Genomic DNA, 19,227 nt, shown 5'->3' with positions numbered 1-19,227 from the left:
TCTGTTATAATAGATGTTTTATTACAGAAAATTATGGTAGAGTCACTATTATGATTCTGAAGTTTTTATTTCAAATTGCTCATAGGATGGGATTCTTCTCCCTAAGTAGCTTTACTTTAATGCTGCTTTAGATTTTTTTTTTTTAACATAGGTCTGAGATTTTGTCCAATGGCGGATTTTTTTTTTTCCTCCAATAGACAACTGTGAAGTCACCCCTGGTATTTTTCACTTATTAGCTTGTGGTACACACAGCTTTTAAAAAATTCACCTCGGGCTGGGGATGTGGCTCAAGCGGTAGCGCGCTCGTCTGGCGTGCGTGCGGCCCGGGGTTCGATCCTCAGCACCACATACAAAGATGTTGTGTCGGCCGAAAATAAAAAATTCTCTAAAAAAAAATTCACCTGGATTTTATGTATCTGCATAAATTTTTAAATTATTGCTGAAGAGATCCACACAGCCCTTGTATTAAATTAAGCTGAAAAAATCATATTTTGAGAAGAAATAAATATTGTTAGTGATAGTGGCAAGAGAGAGGTTGAAAGCTCAAGGTCCATTCAGGTTAGGTGATATCCTGTTTCAGACCCTAGCCCCAACTTGGAGAATAGTGGAGGCTAGGGCTTTTCTTAGTTAAATCACAGGCCTCCAACCCTGCAGCTAAACAAGGCCTACCTGAGATTGGGAAGTGTGTTCTCTGATTTGGATGGCAATGATTTTAGTATCCAAGAGGACAGTACCTCTGGGGAAGAGAGATCCTCACATCATGGATATCAGGCCCCATCAACCTTCCCACAGTGGAAGGATGTGCGTCTGAAAAAGTCCCGGAATATCTTCCCACCGTAATCCAGCATTCTCAGAATCTGCATCTGAGTTTAGCTCTCATCTCCACATGTTCCTGTTAAAGCACACTCCCAGGCTTACATTCAGGAACTGCTGACAGCAAGACAAGTCTTAGTTCCTGAGAAAAACAGAGGCTCTCCAGTCACAGAGTCCTGTTTTCAGATGATGTTAGGCTTTCCAGGAAATAAAAAGAGGAAGGGCTGTGCCAAAATCAGAACAAAACTCCAGGCCTCTTGACCTCGAAGCCCCTGTTCTTCCTAAAACACTACCTCTTGAGAAGAACTGGGAGGATGCTGCAGGGCATAGTGGGTGGGTGGTTTTACCCTGACTGTCTAGTAGGCAGGGAGGCTGAGAAGGGTAAACACACACACACACACACACACACACACACAGTAAATATGGAGACGTTTTCACAGTATCTTCCAGCATGGAAAAAATTCCCTTAAATTTGGAGCTTCCAGCTGGCCCTGGTAGTGCAGGTCTGTAATCCCCAGCTTCTCAGGAGGCTGAGACAGGAGGATCACAAATTTAAGGCTAGCCTCAGCAATTTAGCAAGAACTTGTCTCAAAATAAAAAATGAAAAGGGCTTGTTATGCAGCACAGTGGTAAAAGCATCCTGGGTTTAATCCCTAGTACAAAAAGAAAAAATTGTTTGGAGCTTCTAATTTTCAAGTCCTTCTTTTGAAGTTCAACCATATTGGGAAGTGGGATCTCAGGGATTGTACTTTACCCCATAGTCACCCTAAAGTCTGTTTTTTACTACAGAATTTCAACTCCCTTGGAGGCACACACTTCTAATTTCATTTATTCTCCAATCCCCATTCTGGGACCTCTTTTTGATATAAAAGCACAGAGCCCCCATCCTCTCTCCATTCCTGTTTATCCTGCTGGGGGACCTCGGGTACATCATGCTTAGTACACCTCCATGAACCGGCCCTGAATGGGGTAACCTTGGGGTGATAGATATCTTTGGATATCTATCACCCCAAGGTGGATGGGATGAAGAATTCAGCAGTAATTCCTAGGTGAAAGTCTGGCAGGTGCCAGGCCCTAAGCCCGCGCTCCTCGGTGGCACAAATCCCCACCACAGGATTTTCTTTGGCAGTTGCTGTCCTGTTTTGTTCGACGGACTGTGAGGGGGAGCCGCGCAGCCCCCCACGCAGGGCCCGCAGAGCGCCGGGAGCGGCGCGGAACCAGGCAGGAGGCGCTCGCTCGCTCGCGGGCTCCGCCGAGACTGGCTCCCGGGACCGGAGGCCCACGCTTTCGCGGCGGCTCTGCCGGTGCCAGCGGTTCACAGGCAGCGATCTCAGCGAGCCAAGTGATTTCTCTCAAGTAAGCTCCTCAGAATATCTTCAGAAACCTGCAAGATTACAAGGCTCACACAATGGGAGCAAAGCGGCTTCCGATAAAGCCGCAGACAATAGGGGGCCGGGAGGCAGGGGACCGCCGGCCGGGGACTCCAGGCGCGCCCGCACGCACGTGCTCGGAGCTTGGCAGCGCCCCGCTTCCCGCATCTTGTTTCTCCACCCCTAAAACAAAGGGCCCGGGCCTCGTCTGTGCCGGGGGGCGAGGGAGGGCGCCACACTTGCTCCTCGCCGCGTGCAGAGCGAGAGAGACAAAGGGAGCCGTGGGAAACAATTAGGCGCGGAGGAAATACTGTTTGTGGATGGGAAACGAATGTGAATCGCGCCCCCAAACAATACCCGTGGTTTGCACCAAGCTGCTTTCTGCTAAATTTCGTCAAGTCATTTGCATTCCATTTCAATAAAATTAATGAATTATGGCCGAGTTTTTGTTTTATTGACAAAAAAAAAAAAAAACCACAGAGTCTCCCTATCCTTTATTATTGAGATAATTCACACCAGGCAGGATGCACTGTGGACGAGGAGCGCTGTCTTCCCAGCCAGACACAGGCTTCCTTTCTGCTAAACTGGAGAGCAGACTCCCCGGGAAACTCTTTTATTTGGGCAGTCCACTTGGACTCTGGGACTGAACCTGAACTTGAAACCCCTCACTTTCTCATGGCTGTTGTGTTGCAGCAGAAGCGCCAGAATTTCTACCTAGGAGGAACTCAAAGGCAACAATGTAGTTTGGAAGGGACTGGAGGGTAAGGGGCTTCTCTAAGTTGTATTTGCAAAGCAGGCACACTGTTACTAAAGTTTCATACTGTAACTGTTTCAAAAGGTAATATTGGTTAAAAGTCTCTTTTATAAACTTTATATGAAACAGCAAATGACAAGCGTTGATATTAAGGAACTAATACCATTAAGCACGTATTTCACTTTGTTGTATTTGTGTGTGTGTGTGCGCGCGCGCCTGCGCAATATTTTATTGCTGCATAACAAATTACTTCAAAATGTTGTGCCTTAACCCCTTTCGTTATACAGAATACAGGTATGACGATGTGAGGGGGGGAAAAAAGAAGAAGAAGAAGTGGGTCACATTAGATTGGGTAGAGAGAAGTGATGGGAGGGGAGGGGAGGAGGAGGGGGGAATGGAAGGACAGCAGAATAAAATAAACATTATTATTGCTGTGGGTATACACGTGACTGCATGACCAATGTAATTCTGCAATCTGTACACCCAGAAAAAATGATAAATTATATCCCATCTGATTCAAATGTATGATATGTGTCAAGATCATTGTACTGTCGTGTGTAACTAAAACAAATTTTAAAAATGGAAAAAAAAAGAAAAAAAATTGTGCCTTAAGATGGACAAACATTCACTGTCTCTCACAGTTCTATGGGTCAGGAATTGGGGAGTGCTTTAGCTGGGTGGTTCTAGCTTGGACTCTCTCTCTCAGTCATTAAAGAGTTGATTGGGGCTAGACTGTGTGCTTTAAGATGGCTCACTGGGATGGCTGCAAGTGGATTCTAGCAATTGGCAGCGAGGCCTCCTGGACTTTCGGGTCTCTCCACAGGGTTCCTAAACTCCTCATGATTAAGAAACACTACCTCCAGAGGAAATGATACAAGAAGCAAAGCAGAAACCACAGTATCTCTATGATCTAGCTTGGCAAGTTGCACAACATCGCTTCTTCAATATCCTTATGGTTACACAATCCAGCATTTGTCACTGTGGTATAAAACTAAATAAAGGCATAAATATAAGCAGACATGGAGCATTAGGGGTCACGAGAGACTAGTTATCACCGATGATTATTATTAAGATTATTTGGCAATGTGTTTGTTTATTTGGTGCTAGGGATTGAACCCAGGGCCTTGCACAAGCTAAGCACACACTCTACCACTGGGATATATCCCCAGCTCCCTGAAGCCATCATTTCTTATTTGAATGTCTTGTTAGTGCACACTAAAGTGGTCAGTTATGTTTAATGTTATCCCTGGCCAACAAACATGAACTCAGGGCCCTCTCAGTGCCAGCTCCCCTTCCAGATTTTCTTCCAAAAGAAATAAGGCCCCTTTGTGTCCTTGATTTTACAGAGAAAGAAAATATAAGTGAGTAAACAAACATCCATTAGAGTTATAATGCTGTAAAGTTGACTATGGGCAATGCTGTCACTGGAGAGTTAGGGAGGAGACTGGGCACTGAATGCTATGGCTGGGGTTCCATATACTTGAGTCCCAGATAGAAATCTGAAATGACACAGGCATTTTAGATTTCCTGCATGCCAAATCTAGAATGGACTGGATACGAGGATTTTTTAATATTATGACACCTTCATGGAGCACCCCTCATTTGTACACTCCCCTTCCCCAAAGGCAAAATCCATAAGGAAGAAACTTGCAATGACTTATTTACTGCTGTATCTCTGGGACCTAGAAAGATGACTGGTATGTAATTGGTTATCACTGATTACTATTGTTAATAATAATAATTGTTTGATGGTTGCCAACCTTGTTGTCCCCAGGTCTCAGGTTTGATGGATGTCAACCCTAACATGAACTAATAAAAGTGATTCAGCCCTTAATTCACTTAGAGTAGAATGTTGGCCCAGAATCTAAAGATTACTGAGAGATCCAGCAAGAGCCTGCTTTTCCTGGTCACTCTACCTCCCTCACACTCCCTCCTCAGCTCCTGTAGTCTCTTCTCTGTTCAGTGTGCCTGGTCTGGACAGGGCCTCCAGATCTTCCCAGGGAAAGGGTTGCTAACACAGGGTTGGTGCCACAGACTTTGAGAGACTTTGGTCTGTATTGAGAAGAGACGAGAGGTAACAGCATATAGCTCAACTGGAGCGAGAGGGAATATTGAGACATCCTCGTTTTTGAAAGTTACCTGGGCCCAGGTAGGCTCTCAGCTTTGTGAGCTTCTTGCTAATCTCTTCTGGATGGACCAGCCTCCGACTTACTCCAATGATCCTACATTGTTTCTCCACAACTCTTCCTGGACTCCCCTTCCAATAACCAGTGAGAAGCTGTTCATCCACCTCAGATCTTAGTGGTTGGAGATCCAAAGTTATGAACCTGTCTTTCCTTCAGCATGGTCAAATTTTTAGGCTAGATGCCCACCTTTCTTCTAAATGGAGAGAAATGGTAGGTTTGAAATTTATTTATTCCCCTAACAAATTATGCAACACCCCCCTTAGAAGATGCAAGCACTCTTATCAAGTGTTCTTGGTTTTTAATGGTTACTTTTCATTCCAGTTATACACAGGTTTACATTTACACCCACAAGGCTGCTGGTTAAAACAAAGACAAAATCATTTTGAGAAAAAAATTGGGGGGTAAGTCTCCTTCAATATGTTTTTGGGGTATTTTGTGCCATTGCTTTGCATGAAAATTTGTTGTCCATGCACTGGCTTTCCAGGATTGCTGAAATTGTCCTAAAAGACTTTCTCAGAGGTGGCAAGATGGAATGAATCCCAGCCATTTTTGTAGATGGGTGGATTGAGGAAGTAGTTCAGGGGGCATTCTAGAGTGATTTGCAACGTCTCAAACAGAAATATAACATCTTCTTTTATCCTCGGCAGAGTCTGGAGCTAAATTCACACCTCTTTTTTCCCTTCCATCGCTTAAAATCAAATTCTCGCCCTTAATACCTCCTTTCAGAACTGTACCCAAATGATGATGTCTTCTCATGCATATGAATTACCCAAAGTAGATGAGAATAAGCCCCCACCGGAGTGTGGCAAAGCCTTTAAGCCAAGTAAATTTAAAGCTTCTAAGCCATGATTAAGGCAAAGGTGTCTTTGTATTTTAGAAGACATTTAGGACAGTTCACATCACCCTGCACAGATGCACTGAAGTCGATTGTGGGGCAAACTATAAAGAGAGCATATGTTCCCCATATCTGCTTCTGCGCCAGGTAGGATGATGGATTCTGATGTGGGACTGAAGCAAACGGTGGCATCTGTCTCCCCTGCACTCACCAGGCAACTGCTTCTCCATTTGGACACTGGTCTGACACCCTCCTTTGCTGTTCATCTGTGAAAACTGTGGTGCATTTTTATTTAAAGCCTCATGCCATAGCTTGGTGCCTTCAACACCATACACAGATGCTCAACAATTATTTGCTGGAGAAGCAAAGGAAACATAAAACATGATGTCTTATTTTAAACATGAGGTGGCACAGATTTATCCTCCCAATATTCAAATAGCTGATGACTTCTCCTCAGAGAAAAAGCAATGAAAGAAGCCTCTTCCGAAAGAAATTTCCACCAAACCTCATTTTCACCAAGACGGAATTTTAGGATTCACAGCAGAGCTCAGGACATGAATTGGAGCTAACACTAGGGGGTGCTATAGATCAGGAAATCCAGGAGCTGTTGGTGCAGGCAAGAGTGCAAGATGCTGCCCTTTGGATTTTGATCTAACAAAATAAGCATTTCACTTTGTGAGAATGGTACACTGAAAAGGGCTTATGTCTTCACCATCTTGCTATAATGAAATTATTCAATATAAGCCCAATTTGAAAAGGTATGCAGCTGTGATTATATGGAATGTCAAAACTGACTGGGTTTGTAGAACCCAGGTCTGTATGATACATACTTTGTGTTTGAATCTTACGTATTTTGAGTTCTTATCCTGTTTAGTCTGACACTAAATCCCTCTCACCTACCACAGTCCTCTTGGGAAAGTCGGATTTGGAGGCAATCCCAGGAAGCAGAGCTGAGGACTCAGAGTAAGTGACAGAGAGAAAGAGAAAAAAGTCAATACAAGGATTCATTTTCAAGGCTGGTCACTGCTGTGGGCGAGAAGGCTCAGTCTTGCTGGGGCTTTGGAGGAGTACATAAAAGGCCTCTCAGAATTTCCTGCCTATCCTGCATTGGCTGGGGGCTCCCAGGGAAAGCTAGCTGCCTGAACTGTGAGTCTGAACATGTGGACGCCTGCTGAATGGGCTCTTTCTGCCATCCCACTCTACAGCGTTAGGGAAACCCTGGGGCCAAAGCAAACAACACGCTCCAGGCAACAGGGTCAGGACCAGGCAGACTGCATGAAACTGTTCAGCACACCGTAGATGGAATCAGTCGACGCCAAGAGGATGTGGGGGGAGGGTGTGCACATGTCTCATGGAGTCTGTCCTCTGAACAACTCTGATTCACTCATGCCCTGCACTAGATCCAATCTGTCACCAAGCCTTCAGGAGTTCAGCTCCCTCTGCAGTGGTTTGGATTGGTTTGAATATCCCCTAAGGGCTCATTGTCATTAAAGCCTTAGTCCCCGGAGTAGTGCTGTTGAAATGTGGTAGAAACTTTGGGACCTTAGAACACTGGGGACATGAGGTATTTTTTCCAGCAAATTCTTTGGTAGTGCTCAAGGTACGATCACTTGCTCTTAACATATCTCCTGCCGTGGTCCACCACCCTCTCTGCTGCCCTCACCACAGGCCTGGTGATAGATGGGGCTGCCTGACCTTGAACTTTAAACCTCCAAAATTATGAACTAAACAAAATCTTTTATCTTTGTAGAGTTAGCTGCCTCTGTAATCTCATCGAAGTAATGCAAACCTGACGAATACATCCTTCTCCATCAACCACACCAGATTTCCCTCACTCTTGACCAGTACTTTGACTTGTCTAAGTTGCAAGTTAGGTGACCACACTTTTGCTGTTACTCTTTCTTGCCTTGTCTTTGTTGGCCTATAGCTGCTGAGATTGTTCATTTATCTTGATTCAAAGTCAGAATCTCACCAAGAGACATCCCAGTGGACCCCCTGACTCCTAAACTTACTCATCCTTCCTTCATTAGGTAGCAACAAGTCTTTTTCTTCATGATAATTAGCATTGGCTTCCACTGCAAATATAATTACTACTTTTTTTTTTACTGTGGTAAAATATATACCACATAAAAATTTCCATTTTTAACCATCTTTAAATGTTCAATTCAACAGCAGTATTTACATTAACAATACTGTGCAACAATGACCACTGTTTCAAAAACTTTTTCATTACTCCAAACAGAAATTTTGTAGCCATTAAGCAATAATTCCCCACCCCACCTACACCAGTCCTTAGTAACTGCGAATCTACTTTCTGCCTTTATAAATTTACCTATTCTAAATATCCCATAGATATAAAATTGTATAATGTTTGTAATTGGATCATTTGGCATAGTCTAATGCTTTCAAGGTTCATCCCTGTGGGAGCATGTATTTGAACTTCATTGTTTTTTACAGCTGAATAAAGTCCATTGTACATATGTACCATATTTTGTTTATTCATTCATCTGCTGATGGATGCTTGGGTTTTCTACCTTTTGGCCATTGTGAATAAAGCTGTGATGATCATTGGCATACAAGTATCTGTTTGAATTCCTGTTTTCAATTATTTGGTGGTACATACCTTCAAGTGGAATTGCTAGGTCATATGATATGATTTTTGGTACTGGAGTTTGCACTCAATCACTGAGCCACATCCCCGGACCTATTCTGAATTTTATTTAAAGACAGGGTCTCACTGAATTGCTTAGTGCCTTGCCATTGCTGAGGCTCGTTTAACTCATGATCCTCCTGCCTCAGCCTCCCAAGCTGCTGAGATTACAGGCATGCACCACTGCACCTGGTTGTTTTAAGCTTAAAAAAAAAAAACTATCATACTGTAGTTTTGCATTTCTAACAGACATGCACAAGATTCCAATTTGTCACAAACACTTGTTAGTGTCCTTTTTGTTGTGTTTGTTTGTTTAATCATAGGTATTTTAATGGGTGTAGGGCAGTATCTTGTTTTGGTTTTAATTGCATTTTGCTAATTAGTGGTGTTGAGAATATTTTCATGTGGCCTTTATCTATTTTCTTTGGAGGCATAACTACTATTCAAGTTCTTTGCTTATTTTTAATTGAGTTGTCTTTGTTGAGTTGTAGGAATCACTTATATATTCTAGATGTTAAACCCTTATCATATATATACATATATGATTTCAAATATTTTCTTCTACTTGATAGGTTGTATTTTCATGTTCTTAGTCATGTCCTGTGATGAACAAAGATTTGAATTGTGATAAAGTCCAATTTATGCTTTTATTCCTGTTGTTGTTCATGCTTTTGGTGTCATATCTAATAACTCATGGCCAAACCCAAGGTCATGAAGGCTTATCCATGTTTTCTTAGACTGGTTTTGTGGTGTTAGCTCATTGTTGATACATATATTTTATTAGTACATTATAGTTATATATAATAGTGGAATTCGTTATTATATATTTGTACATGTACACAATATAATTTGGTCAGTTTCATTCACCAGTATCTCCCCTGGGTGTTAGCTCTCATATTTAGCTTATTGATCTACTTTGTCAAACATATAGTGTTGGAAACACCTCTTCATTATTTTGCATATAGAATCCAGTTATCCTTCCTCCTCCTCTTCCTCCTCTTTCTATCTCTGGTCCACTCACATGAGAAGCCCAAAGTGACCAAGCAGGATTTTTTTTTCAATGCTGGGGCTTGAACTCAGGGGCACATAACCCCTGAGCCATATCCCCGGGGCTTTTTGGTATTTTATTTAGAGACAGGGTTTCCCTGAGTTGCTTAGCACCTCGATTTTGCTGAGGCTGGCTTTGAACTCGTGATCCTCCTGCCTTAGCCTCCTGAGTTGCTGGATTACAGGCATGCACCATCACTCCCAACCAAGCAGTACTTTTATTTTAAAGTTCAGCAGAATTTGAGATGATGTCCTCTAATGGAAGAGTTCACTCTCCACACCTTTCACTCTTATCAAAAATAAAATTATCTAATTTACCAGAGCCAACCCAGTCATGGACAGAGGATGCACACATTTCTCAAGTGTGTCTCTGATAGCAATGGTGAGAGAAACCAATCTAGCTTCCACCTGTGCCCCTCAGTTCTTGGGAACCCAGGGCCATGTATCAGCTATTGGTATAACACACACACTGTAGTTTAAAAGACAGCCACCCAACTACAAGGGACGTTGTGTCACCCCAGCACAGCCTTGTAAAAGGCCATTCTGATGCTCTAGGAGGCTTTCCACTTCTGGATGAACCTTGAAGTCATGAGTCTCCCTTGCTGTGAGACAGACACCATGGTTTCAGGCAATACTGTTCAAATCCTTTCTCAATAAATAAAACAGTTATAAGCTCCCAGATGGTGATGACGATGAAGGTATTGATGACAAGGACAAAAAGTCCATAGCTAGAATAGGTGTTGATTCTGGTAAGGACTGACCACTGTCTCACCTATGGTAGCAGGGATCTGATGCAATTAACTTCCTGCCTGAGGTTGCCTGATCTCTATGAGAAATGGTGCCAAAAAGCATGAACAACGACAGAAAGGGTGCCATATCAGTATTAGTCTATGTTTTTGACAGGTGGGGCCCTCAGTAGTGGCAATAACCAAATTGTCCTTAATAAGAGGAAATCCATCGTGTTGGGCTCATGCATGGCCTTACCTTTGCCCCCACAGTCATCACTTTCATGAACTACTTACTGCCCAAGCAGTGGGCTGACGTCCACAGGGTGAGCCTTGTCTCCCCAGACGCTGAGCGCCTCCTGTGCAGAATGGTCCTTTACATAAGTCCAAAGACTGGCACTCTGTGTCCATTTCCATAAGTCAGTAGAGACCAAAAGGAAAAACCTTTTGTCTTGGACTCCAGTATGGCTCAGCACATCACCGTTTGCTGATCATGTCTTTATTTGAAACTTAGATATTTTGCTCCTCATGGATTTCTTGCATTAATTTTGATTTTCAAATATTCAATTAACATATTATTTATCTTGACTACTGATAAAATTTTCACCCAAAGTGAGCACTACCCTCGTCCTGGCCCTCGGGGCAGCGATCTATTTTTAGTTCATGCCAACGTACTGAACACATTGAACACGGTCCATCTGTGAACCAGGTCCAAGTTTTCTTCTCTGTCAGCTGGTCCTAGGGGCCCCCTCCTCGGCCATATGCCCACAAGGCCATAAGTGTGATCTGAGAGAGAAGTGTCACTGCAACACAAGTGGGTGATATGGGGGACCAGGCCACCTGTTCACTAACTTAGATGTTTCTACTAGACTTTCTTGGGCCTGATCCTAAATTAACCATTTAATTTTTTTTCTTTTTTAATTGACACATAATAATTGCACGTATTTAGGGGGTACATGATACATATGGGGGTACATGAAATTTCAATACACACATTTAATATGTAATTATCAGCTCAGGTAATTGGCATATTCATCACAACAGACGTTTATCCCTTCTTGTTGGGTACACGCACAATCCTTTCTACTAGCTACTCTGAAATGTGGTAATAGTTATTCTCTGATGCTATAGAACATTTCAAGTTATCCCTGCTGCCTAACTACTCCCTGTACCCACTGACCATCCTCTCTCCATCTCCTTCCTTCCCTTCACCCTTTCCACCCCCTGGAAACTATTATTCCACTCTCTAATTCTATGATCAACTTTCATGGACTTCACGTAAGAGTGAGAAAATACAATATTTGTCTTTCTGTGCTGTTTTATTTCACTTAAAGTAATGTCTTCCAGGCTCATCTATATCACTCAGGATTTCATTCTTTTTATGGCTAAATACTATTCCATTATGTACAGGTCCATTTTTTAATCCATTCATCCGTGCATGGAGACCAACATTGATCTGATATCTCAGCTGTTGCAAACAGTGCTGCTATAAACATGGGAGTGCAGATTATCTCTTTGACATAGTGATTTTATTTCCTTTAGATATGTACCACATGGTGGGATTATTAGATCATATGGTAGTTCTATTTTCAGTTGTTTTGAGGAAACTCTATACTCTTCCACAATGGCTGTACTAATTTACATCCCCAACAACAGTATTCAAAATTTGCCTTTCTTTACAGCCTCAGTTGTACTTGTTATTCTGGGTCTTTTTGATAATACCATTTCAACTGGAGAGAGATGATACCTCACTGTGGTTTTGATTTGCATTTTAATTGATGACTAGTGATGCTGAGTATTTTTTTTTCATATACTTGTTGGTCATTTGTATATTATCTCTTGAGAAATGTCTGTCCAAGTTATTCACCTATTTTTAAATAGGATTCTATGTTCTTTTTTTGCTATTGTTTGAGTTTCTTATATATTCTACCTATTAATAGTTTGCAAATAACTTCCCCCATCCTGGAGATTGTCTCTTCACTCTGTTGATGGCTTTATTTGCTGTGCAGAAGCATTTTATTTTCATGATATCCCTTTTGTCACTTTTTCCTTCTGTTGGGTGTCCTTTGAGCATCAAATCCAAAAAAAAAAAAAAAAAAAAGTCTTTGCACTGACAAATATCCTGAAGTTTTTCCCCTTGTTTTTTTTTCTAGTAATTTTATAGTTTCAGGTTTTGCATTTAAGTGTCTGATCCACCAAATGTATCATTTTCATTGGATGATGGATTGCCTTTGTGTCTTCCCAATCTATGGCTTGATGGGTCTGATAATGCCCAAGTCATTGCAGACAGTTCCAGGAACAGTCACTTGCTAACCTAGGGATAGGCACTAAGTCTCTGCCAGGAACCATCACACACAGGAGCTGGCTTCACACTGTGAGTAGGTTTCAGCAACAGAAGGCAGAGCCTTACTCCAGAATGCTAAAGATCTACCCTGTGACTCTTCTACTGGGGCTTGCCAGTGACTCTCTATGGCAGGGATGTCCTGGCATGTCCCAAACCACTGGGATCCCTAGACACCTTGCCAGTGTGGCAATCCCTGAATGTTTTGGGGGCAGCTCAAGGCAGTTCCTATCCTTGGCACGTGTGCATCTTCTTGCCAGGTCACCCAGAGTTCTTTCCACGCTTGCTCACCAGGTCCAGGGGCATGTCATCAACAGTGCATCGGCGTGCTGTTCAGAATGTGTGGTGACAGAGAGCACCTGCCCATGTCAAGTGTGCTCAGAAGTGGTGGTAAACACAAGCAAGAGAAAAAAAATCCCTCTGCATCACTGAAGTCCAAGAGGGAAGAAGCAGACTGCGGTATTTAGGGAGAAAGAACGAGAAGTCACGAAGGTGTTATTTTCTTTGTGACACTTTGAACATAAGTTTGAGAAAGTCATTTGAGGGTGGAGTCTGTGAAGGATTCCTTTCTGGTTTCTAGCCCCAGCACATTCCCCAAAATATGGCAAAAGGTTTTACAGATTGATTGGTCAGATGGATAGATAATCATGCCCTCTTTGAAGTTTTCCCAGGGCACCTGTCAAGCTGCCCATATGAAGCAGGTTCCCACAGAACAAAACAGCAACTTATGAAGAAAATTGAAAATCAGTACCTTAGATGGCAATACAATCTCAGTGGTCACTTCCTGATTCTAGGGGAAGGGGTATTCTAGAGATTGAACCCCAGGACACTTTACTAAGCCATATCGTCAGTCCTTTTCATTTTCCGGAGGTGGCCTCAAACTTTCAATCCTCCTGTCTCAGCCTCCCCAGTTGCTGGGATTACAGGTGTGTGCCATCAGGTCTGGCAACTCATTTCCTGATTTAGACAATTGAATCTGGTGGTATCAGAGAAGGCGTACTGATATATTTAGGAAGAATGGAGAATTTATTTGTGATTTGTTCAAAATTGTTATCTACCTGTCAAAAGAGAGAAAAAGTAATAAAACAAATGTGTTAACATGAAAATATTTGGAGATCCCAAGTGAAGGATATATTTAAGAACTCTTTTTTTGTGTAACTTTTCTGTAAGCTTGAGGTAATTTCAGAATTAAAAGTTAGGAAAAAATACATTAATTTTAGTTAATAAACCATAAATAGCCAAACTTATCAAATGCAAAAGAAAAAATGAGCAATAAATCCAACTCCTTGAAGGTGGTTATGGGACATTGTTGTTCCCGGAGAAGTGGACAAAGGCCCCAATCAGAATCCACTTAAAGTCAGGAAAAATTCGACTTGATTCTTATTTTCAAAACTGAACCTATAAACTATTGAAAATCAATTCATTTCAATATTTTATTAACTCAAAATAAATGACACCAGTATGTTCCAATTCTTTAGGACAAAGAATGAAATTAACTGTTGATTTTATTCTCGGGGACAGGACCCTTCTTGACAAAAGCTCTTGATAACCTGATGTGACATGTCCTCCACGGGATGGACACAGAATGTTCATTTTTCTAAAAATGTTTCAGGCTTCAACTATTGGATATCCAGATAATTCCCCTTTGAACTCTTATCACATAAAGGTCCTTGCCCATTTTCTTTGCTTTGATTATCATCTGTTCCAACTCATCTAGGTGCTCAAAGGCTCCGCACAGGATCCAAGCAGCGTTCCCGTATCGCCGGCATCTGCTTTGTGAACCCCGCATCTTTGGCAGCCCTGTTGACCTCATTTGGTAAATGATCTTCATTCCATCATTTTATTGATAGAGGCTCATAACATGCTGCATATCTTATCAAGATGCTGATGGGACCGAAGGTCTTTGGTGTCAAGAAGCTTGAGTGATTTGTGTGTGTGTGTGTGTGTGTGTGTGTGTGTGTGTGTGTCTATATGTGCACATCCACGTGGAGCATGCTATAAGGACTTTTGGTTCCCCTGTGATGCCTAACTGTGCTGCACTTCATTAAGGGGCCCCGGACTCTCTCTAAGCAGGCCTGAGCCACAAGGTTGAGCAGTGGTAGAACCCAGGCTGGGGTTCTTCCCAGGAATTGGTAGGAAGCTTAGAAGTTACCAGATTTATCAGTTCTTAATGAAATCAAGTCCGTCTCTGAGGCCTGCTGCCTTGTTTTGCTATTGGAGGGTGACAGGCGAGAAAGAGAGACGAAGAAATTTGTAAAAGACAAGCAGTTTCTGCAGTATAGTGATTCTAGTTTTTTAATAAGTCAGAATCCTCTTATTTGGTTCCTGGAGGGATCTTCTGTTTTTAAATTTTAGCGTTCAAAACAATGAGTGTTAAGTAAAGTTGGGGCCTTTTAAAAAATGGGTTCAAGGCTCGAAACTGGTGACAATAATCATATAGCCACCATTTGTTGCCTCTGGGTTATGAACTTTACCTCTGAAATTACTTCTTATCTCATTGATGTGAAAAGCAAAATTACTTCATTTTACCAAGTACTGCCTTCAGTCATTTGATGTTGAATTTCCACATTCCCATCACTTTAGACCAAAGAGTGTACCCTGTTGCTATGTCCACGCAAGTCCCTGGCTCCCAGGAACACTTGTTGAACTCTCTAGAGGGTTCTGCAGATTCTTGCCCTGCGGGCCTGCAGGTCCTGAGTTCAGCAAGCGCTCCGGCTGGAATGAAGCGAAGCTGCCTCTTGCAACAGGCTCACCTGGTCTCCACCCATGACTCATGACTCATGCTGCTGGACTCAGGGAAGGAAAGAAATCCCACCAGGCCCAGGACTCCCAAGCTGAGCACCCCTCACACGAGTCCCATATTTACTGCACAGGACCAAGTCTCCCAAGGACAGAATAGAGCCCTGTTCCTGTGTCCTTCCTCGCCTGAGAGGTCAGACCTTTTATCCTTGCCTGATGAGAAAGAGGTCCTCCAGATTAACAGGATGGCTCACAGCTTCTCCACATACCCCAGGAGAACTGAAAACAGTCCAGGGTACAAGGGTCAGAGGAATTCCAGCCTGCAAAGGGCCACACCCGGCTCTGGAGGTCTCTGTACCCATCTGACTGTTCCCCTGCTGACTGTCAGCCCCTCTTCCTTTGTTTATGGTATGCAGCCAACACAGGTCCCTAGCAAGACCTGCAAGCCCCATGGTTTCTGTTCCCCACCGGGAACAAAAAAAAAAAAACCTGTGACAGATGCATTTTCCAAGGCTCATTTATAAGAATTCATAGCTTACTCTTCAATAGCCTTTGAAAATGTACAGGATAACCTCTACCGGCTCCCCTTTCTAATCCCTGTTCCACAGAGGCAAAAACAGAAGCTCAGAGAGGGTAAGAACTCTCCACAGGGGCACACAGCTAGTTAAGTTGCTGGCCTAAGACTTTGACTAGGCATAGTTTGACCTCTCACCTGCCAGTCTTTCCCCCCTTACTCCCTCCCTTCAGGTATCTGTGTGCACACAACACCCCTCAGGCTCAGATTGTAAGATATCCAGCAGGGGAGTAAGAGGGAAGAAAGGGCCTGGGCCCAGCACGTATCAACTGCTATGCTTTGGGGCTCAGGGGCTCCAGGTCCCAGCCTGCTTCCCAGAGCCCCAGTAAGGCTTAGGTATATTGAGATAAGGGCCAGAATCTGCCATGAGGTCATCTCTCTCTCTCTCTCTCTCTCTTTAATATCTTTATTTATTTATTTTTAGGTGGTGCTGAGGATCGAACCCAGGGCCTCACACATGCAAGTGCTCTACCACTGAGCTACGGCCCCAGTCCCGAGGTCACCTCTCTTGATTGATATTTTCATTAAGGAACAAAGATCTCCTTTTTAAAAATTTTACTTTAAAAATAACAAAGAGCAGCTCTGTACTGCAAGGAGTTGCTAGAGAAATCAGCTTTAACTCAAAGCGTCCTCAGTTGCGGCTGATGTGCTACCTAAAATCTCATCATTTGTGCAAGTCCTTCTACATCCAAGTGCAGAAGTTCTCCATGGTCCCAGTCAGAGGCAAGGCTGTGACCTGGACAGGGTGGCACAGTCACCCTGGGGCACCTCGTAGCCTATAAACCCAGAATGTTTGTTTGATCGGATGACTGTCCCCTGGGGATCCAAAGGATGGACCCCGGAAAGGGGCCTGGATGGTGTGGAAAGCTGGGGGGATGGTCCAAGAGAAGTGGCAGCTAGCTGGGGCGGAGCTCCTGAGCCTGCAGGGGGAGCCCCACACCATGAGGCTGACTGACCGCCCTGTGGGAGAGTCAGGGACTTGGGGTCGAGGTGTCTGAGCCTGAAGGGCCTTCTGAACCTACTAGGACTTGCTCGTCCTAAAAGCTATGAGAAGCCACTAGGGAGGCAGGAAGGAGGGTAGGGCCACAGAAAATTCATCAGAGTAACTTTTAAAAGCAGAGTCCCCGTTATGCATAGAGCAGGGTCTGGGGGCAAGGAGGTGCTGGGTCTGGCCATCTGTGTTCTCACAAACCTCATGCATTAAATCCCTAAGCCCAGTGACAGACAGGGAGGTCCTAGGAGGTGGGGTCTTTAGGAGGAGACTAGATTTAGGCAAAATCATGAAAGTGGGATCCTTATGATTGTCCCTTATAAGAAGAGAATATAATCAGAGTCTCTCTCTCTCTCTCTCTCTCTCTCTCTCTCCCCCACCTTCCTCTCTCCCACCCTCCTTCCCTCCCTGCCATGTGAGGACACAGCAAGAAGGCTGTACCATAAGCCAGGAAGAGGGCCTTCCTCAGAACCCCACCATTCTGGTACTCTGACTTTGGACTTCCTGGTTTCCCAGAACTGGTGAGAAACAAATGCCCATTGTTAATGCCCCCGGTTGATGGTGTGTGTTTTCACAGCTGCCTGCGCTGATGGACACGGGAGAAATGGAGAAGGAGTAGAGCACTGTGGAGCCCCGTGGCAGACAGCGAGAGACAGTTCTGGTGATGGTCGGTGGTGCGGGTAGAAGGAAAGGGCACTGGACTGCCCCCACATGCCTGGTCTTGTGCAAGGGGAGATGGCAGTGGTGGGGGGAAGCAGGGCTGTGGTCCTACTGTGGAGGGCCCCACTCTGAAGCACTCCAGACAGTAGAGGTCTAGATAAGGAATGGCCAGAGAAACTGCAGGAAGCTAGGAGGGTGGGGAGATGCTGAGGCTGGGCAGAGTCTCCTTGGGAGAACCTGTCCATCAACACATCTGTCTCACCTGTCTTTTCTCCACCTGTCTGGATGCTCTGTCCAAGATGACCCTCTGTCCATGATGAGGGTGCTTCAATTGCATCCCACTCACCTCCTGCCCAGGCTACTAGCTTGTGTTGTGTCCATCCTTCACAGGCCTCCTCAACTCTCCCTGGTTCTTTCTTAGAACTCTCCCTAGTCTCTGCAGTCCCCCTTCTTCTGTCTTGTGCAAGAGCAGAGTGTATTCTTTCCTGGTTCCCCAGGAGGTGAGCTTCTCACATACAGGGGTCATGCTGCCTTCTCCATTGGATCTTTGGCTTTGAGCAACCCACTAGACAACTGGAAGGTTTGCTGAATGACTACTGGATCACATGCTGTCGCCATAATTAAAAGCCAGCACACTGAGACTGGCAGGTTCATTTAAGTAACCCAAAACACCTTCTGACAAGGAGAACTGCTCAGAGCAGAATGCATTCTGCCTTGGAAGGTGATGAGCTACCCATCCCTAGAGGTGCCTAAGAGGAGAGGACTGGACCTTGTCCAGGGTGGGAAATGGATGAGGAGATTCCTGCCCTAAGGAAAAGCTCAGACCACCAGCCCCTAAGGACAGTTCCTGCTCTGGGGCCTTCGCAGTCAGAAGACAAGGTAAGAGCAATGATTATCAGATGCTGATGGATTCACAGTCATAATTCCAGAGTTTGGCACTTAGCTTAATCTGAAAATATTTGCCAACCTATTATGAATAACAATATTTGCAGCTTAAAATGCCGACCCTCCGCAGCTCAGGAGTGAGAAGCTGTGCTCCACTCAGACAAAGATGTACGCACTACTATTAGAGCAAATTGACACAGCAAGCTGACAAGGCTAATTGTGGGAATCTCAGTCATATTTGCCACCCCGGGGGCCACTTTGATAACTTGGCTAAATAAACACAGGAAGGTCCAGGAAGAGTTTACAGGGCAGAGGACTCAGTGCCTCTGGATGAGGGGAATTTTCTAGCCCCATCCCAGCTCCCCATTATGGACTGAAGTTTTAAATCCTCCCAAATTCATATAATAGTATCCTAACCCTCAATGTGATGAAGTTTGGAGGTGGAGCCTTCATGAATGGAGTTTCTATTCTTATAAAAGGGACTCCAGAGACCTCTTCGCCTTTTCTGCTTCATGAGGATAATATGAGAAGTTGGTAGTCTGTAACCTGCAAAACCCCATCTGTCTGTAAGCCCTCACCAGAACCAATCATGCTGGCCCCCTGACCTTGGATTTCCAGCCTCCAGATCTGTGAGAAATAAATTCTTGTTGTTGAGAA

General features: G+C 44.0%; 1 long non-coding RNA gene across 3 annotated transcripts in view; it reads left to right on the top strand.

Moving 5' to 3' along the window:
• The window catches only part of LOC120888021 (uncharacterized), a 24,855-nt gene extending 5,628 nt beyond the window's left edge, over nt 1-19,227 (top strand). Inside the window, exons 2-5 of one of the 3 annotated variants that reach the window (XR_013430833.1) lie at nt 14,439-14,537; nt 16,459-17,509; nt 17,603-18,564; nt 19,050-19,227. This is a non-coding gene — a long non-coding RNA (uncharacterized LOC120888021). Of the gene's footprint in view, nt 1-14,438; nt 14,538-16,458; nt 18,565-19,049 lie in introns of all 3 variants that reach the window. The other 2 variants (XR_013430832.1, XR_005731471.2) reach the window with 2 other exon arrangements.

The sequence above is a fragment of the Ictidomys tridecemlineatus genome, chromosome 15, assembly GCF_052094955.1.
Source record: "Ictidomys tridecemlineatus isolate mIctTri1 chromosome 15, mIctTri1.hap1, whole genome shotgun sequence".
NCBI lineage: Eukaryota > Metazoa > Chordata > Mammalia > Rodentia > Sciuridae > Ictidomys > Ictidomys tridecemlineatus.
This window is presented reverse-complemented; position numbering and strand designations above follow the sequence as displayed.